Genomic DNA, 13,449 nt, shown 5'->3' with positions numbered 1-13,449 from the left:
ATATATATATATATATAATTTTGACTTTGCCTGGACCACTTAAAATGCTCATTTTCTACATCAAGCCACAAGTTAAAAATATCCACCACTGTTCTCCTATGCTTTGTCTTTAGTGCCCACCCTCTAAAATTTGAGCATGTAAATCAATTCTCAGATTACCTATATGGGAAAATATCACTCATAACAGTGTTCCGTTTTGTCATTACTAGTGACTTGAAAAAAAGGGGAACCCTTACACACTATTGGTGAGAATGTAAATTGGTGCAGCCACTATGGAAAAAGAGTACCAACAATCCTCAAAAATTAAAGTACAGTAGAACTACCATATGATCCAGCAATTTTATTTCTGGGTATTTATCCAAAGGAACAAAACACTAATTTGAAAAGATGTCTGCCACACCATGTTCACGGCAGCATTATTGATAATGGCCAAGACAGGGAAAACCTAAATGCATATTGATGGATGACAGGATAAATATAAATATTTAGCCACAAAAAAATAAAATCTTGCCTTTTGTAATGACATGGATGAACTTTAAGGGCATTTTGCTATGTGAAATAAGTCAGAGAAGACCAATTCCATATGTCACTTACATGTGGACTTTAAAAAAAAAAAAAGACAAGCTCATGGTTGCCAGAGGAGAGGGATGGTTAGTTGAGGGTGGGTGAAATGGGTGAAGAGGATCAAAAAGCACCAACTTCCACTTATAAAGGGAATAAGTACTGGGGATGTGATGTGCAACATGGTAACTATAGTTAATAATGCTATGTTGTATACCTGAAAGCTGCTAACAGAGAAAATCTTAAAAGTTCTCATCACAAGAAAAAAATAAACTTTTATAACTGTGTATGATGACAGATGTGAACTAGATTGTGGTGATCACTATGCAATATATACAAATATTGAACCATCTGTATACTGCACTGTGTACTCACTACCCAAAGTCTAGTCTCCTTCTGTCATCATATATGTTCCTTAATTATTATTACTAGAGGCCCAGTGCATGGATTCGTGCACCAGTGGGGTCACTTGGCCTGACCTCTGGGGATCGGGCTGAAACCAGCTTTCTGACATCCTCGGAGCAGTCCCAGATTGCAAGAGGGCAGTTCTCGGGTGAGGCACCCGGAATCAGGCTCCCTCCTCTCTGGTTCTGGGCGTGTCACCTGAGAACCGCAGCTGCCAAGTCATTGCAGCTCAGCAGCTCCTGTGTTGAGCGTCTGCTCCCTGGTGGTCATTGTGCGTCATAGCTACTGGTCACATGGTCACTTAGGAATATATATATATATAATTTTGGCTTTGCCTGGACCACTTAAAATGGTCATTTTCTACATCAGGCCTCAAGTTAAAAATATCACCATTGTTTCCTATGCTTTGTCTTTAGTGCCCACTCTCTAAAATCTGAGCATGTAAATCAATTCTCAGATTACCTATATGGGAAAATATCACTCATAACAGTGTTCCGTTTTGTCATTACTAGTGACTTTCTGGAATGTCTATTTTCTGAATAAGAGAAATATATTGTGTGGAAAAGCAATTTATGCCTGTTAATAGCACTTTACATTGTTTACAAATCTTAAATGCCAAATTTGCATTTAAATTTGAGTGACTCAAATTTAAGCAAATTCAGTAAGTTATACTATGAATCATCCATTTTAGAAATACCTTAAAATTTCTGATGTGCAAGGAAATATGCCATCTTTCGTGGATTAATATTATTGGTGCATCCCTCTTAAAAATCTCCATCATTCCGTGGATTTTCAATCATTAGAGGCATTTGTAAAATAGTATCTCCTGAAAATTCTTCTCTGCGCAAAGAATATTATCAAAATTATTTCCTAATTTTTAATCAAAGCTACATAAGCACATATTTTATAGAATCAACTATTCCTAGAAGGTTTGTTGACATAAACAGCATTTCTTACGATTGGCATATTACTTGCTTCTTTTCATCCAAGCTCTAACTGATATGGTTTTCACCTCCACTGTTTACATTATTCATTGATCTCCTGCTATAGAAGATAATTTGCTGGTAATTCACTCTTTCTTCTTCACCAGGCATGTACATTTTCTTCTGCTATAGAAGATAATTTGCTGGTAATTCACTCTTCTTCACCAGGCATGTACATTTTCTTCCCTGAATATCACACCCTCCTCTCAATACAGTTTCACTAAAAATTTGTTTATTTCAATATCCAGGGTTTAGATTACTATGACTATATAGTAAGGCAGACTTGAGTCATGTACTCAGCTATGACTGGTTTTCTTTCCGATACAACTTGCCTTTCTGATCTTGCCTTTTCATTGCCCTGTTTCTCATGCAGAAAGACCGGTGCTGCCTGGCTGGCTCTATTTCTCTCTGCAGCATTTTGAACAATTCCTCCAGGGTTAGTATGGTCTCAGTTCATGTGCTTTTTCTTCTCTTAAAATTCATAGCATAGTCCAGTGCTTTCAACTGTGTTTTTATACATTCCACTCCATTTTGATAATTGTTTAAAGCAGTTGGATAAGTCCTCTACCTAGCTATCTTGTCTATTTGAGAAAATATTACATTTTTGACATTCTATTTCAGCCATTCCCTAATGAATCAGAAAATTCAATATCCTCTTAACTTTATACCTTCTTTCCTGCTCCTATTCTGGTCTAGATTACCATTATCTCTCCCCTGGGATTCCCACTTCCAACTCCTATCTCCAGTTACTTCCAGGGCATGGCCTACGTGAAAGAGGTGTTGTAGAAACACAATTTATATTATGTCACTCTCCAGGTGAAAACTTTTTAATAGCTTCTCATTAACTTTAGAATAAATATTTGAACTGCTTACAATGACCTATAAAACTTGGGATGATGTAAGCCTACTAAATGGGTTTCTATGCTCTTCTCTGTTCCTTCTTTATGCTTCAGCAGCATTGATATTTGCTTTTAATTTCCTGAAACTGCAAAGCTCTACCCATAGCGCTACTTTGGCACCATTCATCTTTATGGCCATGACATCATGTTCATCCTTCCCCCCTGAATTCTCTTATTTTAGGTGACAGCTTACATGTTACTTCCTTAGTGGGCATTCCCAGATACCATAGAACTTCACCCTAAATCTCACAGTACCTGATCTTTTTATACATGTCACATCCCGAAATGTGACCTGCATGCAAACAGGCAAATGCTTTTGTCTAACATCCAGATTTCTACCACATGTAAGCCTCTTGAGGACAGCGATCATGTCTTTGTATATTTGTTTTATTTATCTTTCTATGCCCAGCACTTCTACATGGTCTGTGGTAATGTAATAGGGCCTAAACAAATATTTATTAAATTTATGAATAAAGGAATTTTTAAAAAACAGCATTTGAAGGCTTCATAGAGAATCAAAATTTTCAGAATCTTAGAGAACTAGAACTGGAAGAAGCCATAAAGATTAACAATCTCCTCATCACGTCCTTGTAAAATCCCCTTGATAGCCTTACCTGCACTTAAATCATTCCTGTGTTAGGGAGTTCACTATACCATATGGAATTCTATTATTTTCAGACACTTCCTATTATGGAAAAATCTCTTTCTTACATTGAATTGTTTTACTTATAATCTTATAGCAACAGTTCTCTCATTAGTCCAAAATAATTCTGAAACAATTACACATACATCTTCTTTCCTTTTGTGATATCTTCTGAAATGAAACCACTCAAAGTCACAATTGAAAATGAAAACTATTCTTCATTTCATTGAATGTTAAAGAATGGCATTTCATTTGGAAATGCTGTCTCATCACTGGAATTCTTTAAGCTATACAGGGTGGGGCAAAAGTAGGTTTATAGCTGTGAGTACACAAAACACAGAGTTTATTCTTGTATTATTTACTAATTATTATATTATTTTCCATACAGACAACTGTAAACCTATTTTTGCCCCACCCTGTATATTGGATTGATTTCATTATTCCTGTGCACAGGTAATGACCCATATTTGAATATACTGCAAAGAAGAAATTTTGATTTCAGCCAAGTGAAAATAATATACATTAAAAAAACAAATTTATATGAAGTCTCCTATTTTAGCTAATCTTAGCAAAAATTAAATCTTTGGGTGTATATATACATAGTATATATGCATTAGAGTAAATGCAGTAACTGTTTTGAATGAGAAGATTCACATGTAACATGGAAAATACAGTTACCCAGGTTAGCTGTATGTGTGTGTGGTTTAGAGTCATATCTATATTTTATATCACAGAATTATAATGTAATCAAAAGAGAAAATATGTTTGAAAGCATTTAAGAAATGTGTAAGTGAAATGTTCCGCTCCCCACTGTAATCATGGACACTTTTAAAGAGCTAGTATACAGTTTTTCAAATAAAATGCATCTCCTCTTACAGACAGTTGCTTTCTTTTATAAGCATGAAACAATCTGCAAAGTTGCATTATTCTGTTGTGGTTCTTTGGTCTCTATTTCTGAATCATTATCACCACTCTTCTTAGGGATGTAGATGTTTGCTTGCACAGTGACCCACTTTCTCTTAGCTATTCTTTGGGACTATATTAGACACCTCTAAAATTGCATTAGATTTTATGGGTCACTCATACCATTAAATGAATTATTGTTTCAGCACAATAAATTACATTTTTCCAAACTGCTGCCTATATAGAGCATCATTAATCTAGGAAAATTGAATGTTTGGTGCTGTAATTACATATCTGATCCTTCCAATATTCTGGCTGAATAAAAAATCATTGTGGCCAACAGCATGGAGAGTCCTCAAAAAAATTAAAAACGGAACCACCAAATGACCCAACAATTCCACTTCTGAGTATCTATCTGAAGAAAATGAAAATATTGATAATTTAAGAGACACGCCTAATAAAATAGAAACTCTGAGTTGAAAGGTGAGGGAGCTAATAATTTGTGTCCTGTGTTATCAATCTACTATAATAAAAGCATAATATGCAAATTGACTGAACGGCCGTCTGGATGTCCTTCCAGATGACCTTCTGGACAAAGCCGGGGCCGCAGCCGTGGGATCGAGGCAGCTGCCCCAGCTGCGAGGAAGGGATTGAGGCAGCTGCTGCAGCTGCAAAAACCTACTCTTGCATGAATTTCGTGCATCAGGCCTCTAGTAGTCTCATAAAAAGATAACTTTATTTCCACTGCTATTAAGGCATTAACCTACTTCTATCATATGGTATTCATGAAATAAACAAATTTGTAATTGGCACCTATTCTGTTGCAGATGCTGTATTCTGCTGGAAACAGATTAGACAAACAAACATGGTCCTGCTGCTTGAGTGTGATTCAGTGTGTGTGTGTGTGGGGGGGGGGTGGGCAGAGGAGTAAAAATAGATAAAAATGTTATTAAAATTGCATTTTGAATGCTCAACAAAGAAAAAACCCCCACAGGAAATGTCAGGATGCTGCATACACAATAGTGGGCTATTTGGGGCTACTTTATGGTTTACATTTTTGGTAATAAGACATAGACTATCATGGCTAAAAACTATAGTTTAACCAAGACATCTCAAGAGCTCCAAAAAGCTTCAAAAAATCCCTTCCCAGGATCTTGGTTTGGAAATGGGGAAGTTTTCATATGCAAATAATTTGATAAATGCAGACCACTCACTCAGATCACCCTTGTCTCACTGCCAATCTTGTTTTCCTCCATGAATCCCTTAGCTTAATGGAAGGCCACGCCCCAATTACATCCATAGTTTTCAACCTCTCTTAAATTTAATATAGTGTATTTCTTCCCTCTGTTTCCTTACTTTGTGCTTTTGTTATTGCCAAAACATCTCACCGCTTTTCATTGTTAAATCGTGTCCATGCCACGCACAGTGTATGTACCACTCCAAGTGACCATTGAAGGGAGGCTGCTGAGGACACGCAGAGCTGGAGGCTTACCTGATTCTTGCTGACTCACTGCTTTCTGATTTCTTCCAGGCATCGCCTCAGAGCCACCTGGACTTGCGGTGATATACTCGTCTAATTCTGACTTAATTTTGCTTATGGGAAATTATGCAAGTGCAGGAGCGCTATGCCCTTTTACTGAAATAATTATTTTTCAAATCCCCTGAAAGCAGTTACATAATTCAAGAGAAGCAAAACATTCATTCCAGGACTAGTAAAATGTTCATCACAAAATTTTTTTTTGAAAAGTGATGTTTTTTACTTAACATGCTTCTTCTTCTGTAAAGAGAAATATAGTGTTTATGTTCAGAATAATGAAGCAAGAAAATATTCCAGACACTTATATACTGTGCTGGACAAGATAAAGATGTTTTATTTCTGTCCTTAACTACAGTATTGCTGTTAGACATTCTGACAGCTTTTTATTATGGGTGGGAATCTGCTCAGGCCTTTTCATTTCTTCAGAAGACAAGCTCCCTATCTGTAAGGAAATTACTTTGTCATACTGAGCCTACAGAAGCTGTTTGCAGAGAGGGAGAGGGAGAAAGAGAAGGAGGGAGGCAGGGAGGGAGGGGGAGAGAGAGAAAGAACACTAGAGAAACCTTCCAGTTCGAACCAGAGGAAACAGCTTGTGGATGTCCTATTAGAACATAGGGTCTCATTGTTAATGTTTATAAACTCAGCCTTCCAGAATCACTTGTGTTACTACTGAGCCCTTTTCCAGTTTTATTTTCTTGGTCTAAAATATATAACCTTAACATCAGAAAAACTTAAAAACATTTTACCATTTCTTGTATCAAAACATGCTGTTTACTTGGAGTGTTAAAAAATCTTGTGGCAATATGAATAGATTTGTCTTTAAAGATTAGTAAAGAAAAAGGTGAAAATGATAAAACAGTATCATTAAAAATGCATCATTTTTCCTTTTCCTTGACTTTGCTTGTTTTTATTCTGCAGTGGGAAGGGTAGCAGCTAGCAGGAATTAGATCCCATTTCATTTTCCTTCGTCTTTCATTCTTGAAAATACAGTCAAGCCCACTTCTATTACCACAGACTGGGTAGCTTATAAACAACAACAAAAACCACTTATTTATCACAGTTCTGGGTGCTGGATGTCTGAGGTCAGGGTGCCTGCATGACCAGGTGAGGTCCTCTTTCAAAGGCAGACTTCTCTTTGTGTCCTTTCATGGTGGAAGGGACTAGGGAACTCTGTAGGGTCTCTTATAAGGGCACTAATCTTAATCATGGGGGTTCCACCTGTGGGACCTAATCACCTCCCAAAGGTCACACCTTCTAACACTATCACATTGGGCCCAGGATTCTCATGTGAGTTTTTAGGAACACATGGAGGTCACAGCAGGGTCCTCCCTAAATCTGGGCCTTCCTTGTTCTGATCTCTTACCTTGCAGCACAAGTTTTAAACAGAGAGATATCTCAAAGTCTGTGCAATGTCATCTAAGTTAAATATAACTATCATTGAGGTGCCACACAGAGATGTCCAAAGTGGGAGCCAAGCTTTGTAGGTTCTGACACCAATGACCACACACATAGCATTCTTCCACCAATTCGGCCGAGCCCACTGCAGCCGGCCAGGGCCTCCGCCCAAGGCCTCTTAGTTGTACTCCTTGTATTTAGGATAGAAAAATCAGTTCCACTAGCCTGTTTGTATGTACTGGTAAGATCATATTTTGTTCTGACAGGTGATTTTAGAGAGAGAAAAAATCCAAAGTGAGATTTATCTACAAACTATATAATTATGAATTAATATATTCAGCAATATCCCTTAGGTTATCTGTGTAAGATTACCAGTCAAGAAATATTGTCTAGATGGGGATAATAGTTGTCCCCATGAGCACATATATGCTAAAGCTACAGCAAAATTCAGTTTTACCTTGACTCAAAAAGGCCATAAAGGGAAGAAATGATACCTCCGCCTATGTTACTACTACTATCTTGGCTATGTAAGTGCACTAATGATCATTTTTCTTTCTCTTATTTTAGATGATGACTGAGGCAATGAGACTGTCATCCTGTGAAGTTTAGAAGTGGAATAGAAAGGCTTACAATATTGTTCATTTTGTGATTGCCACCCTGCCTGCTGTTGTCTGCTCTATGGAATCGCAACCTTCCCAGCCTTACCATTTGTAGATCCTGATTGTCAAATAATGTCATTCTTCTATGCAAAGATTTTCCTCTTTCCAGATAGCCTAAGCATTTTGGTGAAGTTATGGTTAATTACATATTGAGTTTTTACTATCTGTATGTCTCATGATTTATATTTGTGTCTCAAAAATCAACTTTATTGTTATTATTGGATCGCATTTTCTATCCTATTTTTTTGTAAAGTACCATGATTCTATCACATTCAATTATTTTAATCATCTTTTTCTGCTCAATGTCCTATTTCATATGGCATGTCACATTTATAAACTATTTAAATGATTTTAAGCATATTCTTATATTGCTTTAAAAGCAGAATGTGTTTGTCTCTGTGTTTGTGTGTGTATAGACATATATAATTATACAATGGAGAATCAGTTTCCAGGTCACTGTGTTCCCACTGGATCATGTGATGCTGAGTTGAGTTGGCCCAGAGATGTTTCTGGAAATTGTCTTCAGCTATCTACATCAAATATAAACATAAAACTCACTGTAGGCTTTTAATATTCTACTAGAAAGACACACAAAATTTTGTTTATATGGCAAGGCTTAGGAACAAAGCTTCTTATTAAGAATTTGCCTGGAGACCATGTTTAGCCCTCTGTGTACTTTTCACACTGGCCATAGGTATGATAAACCTGTATAGTCAGGTGGCCTGATCACGTAACAATACCACTTTCCAATAAATTTTAAAAAATCCACCCTTATTTCTTTCTGTGTGCCGTGTACCATACTTGGTGGGAGTCATGGATGAGGCTGCCATTAATATCATGAAGATAGACAAAGGTCCACACCTATTTTGAAACTTATCCAGTTACAGATGGGTACACCATTGTGGTCTGACTCAAACCCATGTCTTCTGTATCCTGTAGCTCATTTACATTCACTAAGTTACACTACAGCTCTGGGCCCCCATACAAAGATGTTACCATATTTGAAGGAGAATAGGGGAAGTCTGATACTCAATTTTATTTTCACAAGAGGTGCCCCTATGACATTGTAAACACTGAATTAAATAAATCTACTTTTGAATTAGAATATTTTATAATTATTGCAAACATCTTGTCATAGAACTTATTCTCAATTAGAAGTAGACTTGGGTTCTTACCTAGGACTTGGTTTATGTTTCACTATTAAACCTACAAAATTTACATTTAATATTTAAATCCACAAAATTCACATAGCCTGTCAACACTGATATTTCATAATGATTTTTCTAGCTTCTGATTTTTACTATTACAATATAAACAACACAGACTTCATTTTTACAACCAGTAATTTTAACAAGTGTATTTTATCATCCTATATACCCTGTTTATTTTTGGTGGTTTGTATTTTAAAAATTTTATATTCCTTACCATTTTATAGGACATCTGTTTAAAAGCTTAGGGTTTTAACAAAGGAAGTTATATTAAGTAAATGGGGTTTTAATAGAATTTAGCAAAAAATTCAAAATTATATTCCATTTACATTTAGCTAATATAAATCCTTTCTTTTCTATGGTAATCAGTGACTTGATATTTTCAATACCAACATGAAACCCCTGTTAATGTTATCAATACCCTCACACACATTGAATAAAAACTAAGTATAAATTTTTTAAAAATTAAAAATAAAGGTTATTCTAATAGTCTCATAACTGTACCACATTTTCTCTAGTAAACAGGACATAAAGGCGGTATAGATTTGAGAGCCCAACATCATGGTTTATTTCTTACAAGATGTGTGATTTTGAACAGTTAACCTTAACTTCTGCTTCTATAACATGAATATCATATCCACTACATCAAATTATTTTGACAGTAAAATATGTTGAAAATATACAAAATTTGGTATAATTGCTAGGACACTGAAGAAATCCAATATATTTAGTTTACTACTCGTATTAATTATTCTGAGGACAAATACTGCTCATATCTCAGCCAAAAGCTGGAAAAAATATTTGAAATGTTTTATAGAGTTATGATAGTTTTTAAGGTTTTGGCTTTTAGAATATACCTATATAACTATACTTTAAAGCATTCATGGTCTCTTACTGAGTTCAAGTCTATATTTATAAAACAGTGTTTCTATTTTTTTAAAAAAACAACTAACTATAATGATCTGGCAACATACTGACTTATATATGCAGGTTTAATTTTTTTTTAATTCACACCCCATGATATTTTCCATCACTTTTAGATAGAGTGGAAAGGAGCTGGGGGAGGGAGAGAGAGGGGAAAAGAGAAACATCCATGTGAGAAAGACACATAGATTGGTTGCCTTTCACACTCACCCCCATCAGGCCAGGGATTGAGACTGCAACCCAGGTACATGCCCTTGACAGGAATCAAACCCTTAACCCTTTGGTGCTAGGGCTGATGCTCTAATCACTAAACAAACTGGCACAGGTTTAATTTTTAATTCTTCAAATGGAGGAACTTTCACAGGGAGGTAAGTAGAGTAAAATAGAAGTATTACATGGCATATATTACGAAAATACATGTAAGGCTTCTGTATCTATGAAAGAATCAATATTGGTGATATAAAACAGTAAGAAATTAAAATCGAATTTGCATGAGGTTTGTCTCCAGGAACTGTGTGACCCATTATAGCTTCCCACAGCAGAATACCTAAAAGTATGTAGAAAACAAAATCATTTGTTTGCCAGGTGCATTCTTGCTGAATCAGCCAACTTGGTATTATGCCAATTTTTACTATTTCTCAAGAAGGGAATATATCCCTGAATAAAATGTTAGTAATGTTTAAAGGGATAGTCTTAATCAAAATTTTAAAGCTGAGATATTTTGCCACAAAAAATAAATGAATATAAATAAGAAGAGAGAAACGTGAACTTTAATAAACAAACACTTTTGACATTACAGGATAATTTTTAACCCAAAGAGATTATTATGTTATGGAATTATTATATGCTGACAACACAAAATAAATAAAATGTGTGTGTGTGTGTTTCAGAGGAAGTAGTCAGGAAAAATCACAAATGAAAATGATGTCTTGTTAGTCGTTTGGGGTTTTGGAGATGGGGAGACAGTTGCTAGGTAAGCCAGGTTGGTACAAGGCATTGGAGAGAGAGGAAGTACATCGATTTGTTGGGAAGAGTGTACAGATTCGTAGGAGGCTCTCACACTGAGAAATCATAGTAAGGACATTCTTTAACTATTTGGTCCTATGTTCCTTCATCTACAGAATTAGGTTAATAACAGTTTTAATGTTACCACTAAGTAAATAAAAGCAAAGACTGTAAAACGTATCTTGAATTTTAGATGCTGTATCAGGTGCTTTCTTTTTAATCTCATACAATATCATAATTTTCAGTAAACAGATTTAGTGGGTTGAAGTAATAGTAGGAAACTTGGTGCCCTATGTTCTACCAATCAACACATTTATTCCCTAGATAACAATTTTTAAGAAGAAGCAAATATGTTGGAGTAAGTCTGACCTGGATTTGAGTCCTGACTCTTCCTTTACTTATGGGACTTGGAGAAATAACCTAAAACTTTATTAAGCTTCTGATTTCTCACCTTAAATATGTAGACTAGTTTGGCCCATTATTTCTTTTCAATAAATATTAGCTCTCTCTCTCTCTCTCTTTCTCTCTCTCTCTCTCATATATCTGACCGGTCCACTGTTCAGTCAACCATTCAACCAGTCGCTACGATGTGCAATGACCACCATGGGGCAGATACTCTGACTGGTAGGTTATCTTGCTGCTGGGGTCCAGCCGATCAGGACTGGGCGAGACGGGCAGGACATGCTCTAGAGCCCTCCCGCAGTCCATCCCTGGCTGGCCAACCTTCTGTGGTCCCTCCCAAGCCAGCCAACCTCCCACAGCGCCTTCCTGGCTGGCCCCCATCGACCACAATCAGCCCCAATTGCCAGTCAGTGCACCCACCTGTGCACAAATTCATGCACTGGGTCTCTAGTTGTTAATATTGAAAGAAATGTATTATCTAAGTGTATAATTAACAGATATGCACAGACCCTCACCATGTTTACTGTGAGAGCTTGTGCCCGACTCTCTTGTGTATGGCATAAATAATGAAGTCAGCCTATCAAAAAGACCTAGAAATATGTTGGCTGGAATCACTGTGTTCTAGACACTTATTTGAGTTTCCTTGATAAGAGAGAAGATACACAGATGTGTAAGTTTCAATCACAGAGCAGCAGCTCTGACATGAGAGAGAATGACACACCACAGAGCAATAGATTATTGTGTGTCAAACACATGGAATGACTGTTACCGGAAGTTCAAAATGGCATGGAGGTGAGCTTGGGCCTTGTACTTCAATGTCAAAACGTTTTGGATAAAGAAAATGATGGGACCATTAGCAAAGACATGAGGAGAGAATGCACAAGGCATGACAAGGGACAAAAGATAGTTTCAGTGTGGTGTTGGGGCAATCATAGGGTGTGCTTTCAGATGGACAGAAATCGAAGGCAGGTAGTGGAGATGGATAAAGAAAATGATGGGACCATTAGCAAAGACATGAGGAGAGAATGACAAGGGACAAAAGATAGTTTCAATGTGGTATTGGGCAATAGTCGGGTGTGCTTTCAGATGGACAGAAATTGAAGGCAGGTAGTGGAGGTCATAGGTCATTCTGCTTTTAAGTTTGGGCTGGGCATCCCTCAGAAGCTTCTATGAAGAGGAAAGGAATGTTGCCTCCTCCAAAAAAACAAAAACAAAAAAGGCAAGCTGGAATGGTTTCCAGTCTGGTCTGCCCTAGTCCTAACATATTAGAAAGTTGCAACTAACTCCTTTCAGATCTGGGGCTATTCTGCACATTTCCGAGGTGTTTTAAGTAATACCAGAAGATCCCTTTCTGCTGGTTCAAACTGAAAGCTGTTCAGCTGCAAAACTGCAGCTCCTATTATCTGTCTTAGAGTGAAATGAAAAGACTGTACCAATATGAAATTAGATTTCCAAAGCATAAATTAAAATAATTTTGAAATAAAATGTATCTCAAATTAGTGCTTGGAAACAGTTGTCCATTTAATTTTCATGACTTGAGAAAACTGTACCAATGTCAAGTGTACAGCATCTATTAAGAAGTTCTTTCATTTTTGTTAAACCTTGCCAAAGAAAAGCATCATCAGATTTTTTTCATGATCTGCCCATGAAGAAGAAAAAATTTTGAAGTAGTGTCTTCAGCTTTTGTTATTGAATGAGATGGAGAGAAGAAAGATTAGTGCCAGATCTGTCCCAAAGTTACAATTCAGAAGTCACTTAACCTTGTTAAAAGGGAGAAAGAGACAGAAACTCCAAGACACATGAGAACAAAGCCCACATCATCTTGTTTCTCACATTTTCAATGATAAGCATGATGCCCAGCCCACAAGAAGCAATAATAACACATGGAACACGTAGCACAGATGGGAGAGAAGTCATAATCTCAG

This window comes from Myotis davidii, unplaced genomic scaffold (genome assembly GCF_000327345.1).
Source record: "Myotis davidii unplaced genomic scaffold, ASM32734v1 scaffold96, whole genome shotgun sequence".
NCBI classification, from domain to species: Eukaryota; Metazoa; Chordata; class Mammalia; order Chiroptera; family Vespertilionidae; genus Myotis; species Myotis davidii.
Note: the sequence above shows the minus strand (reverse complement) of the source record.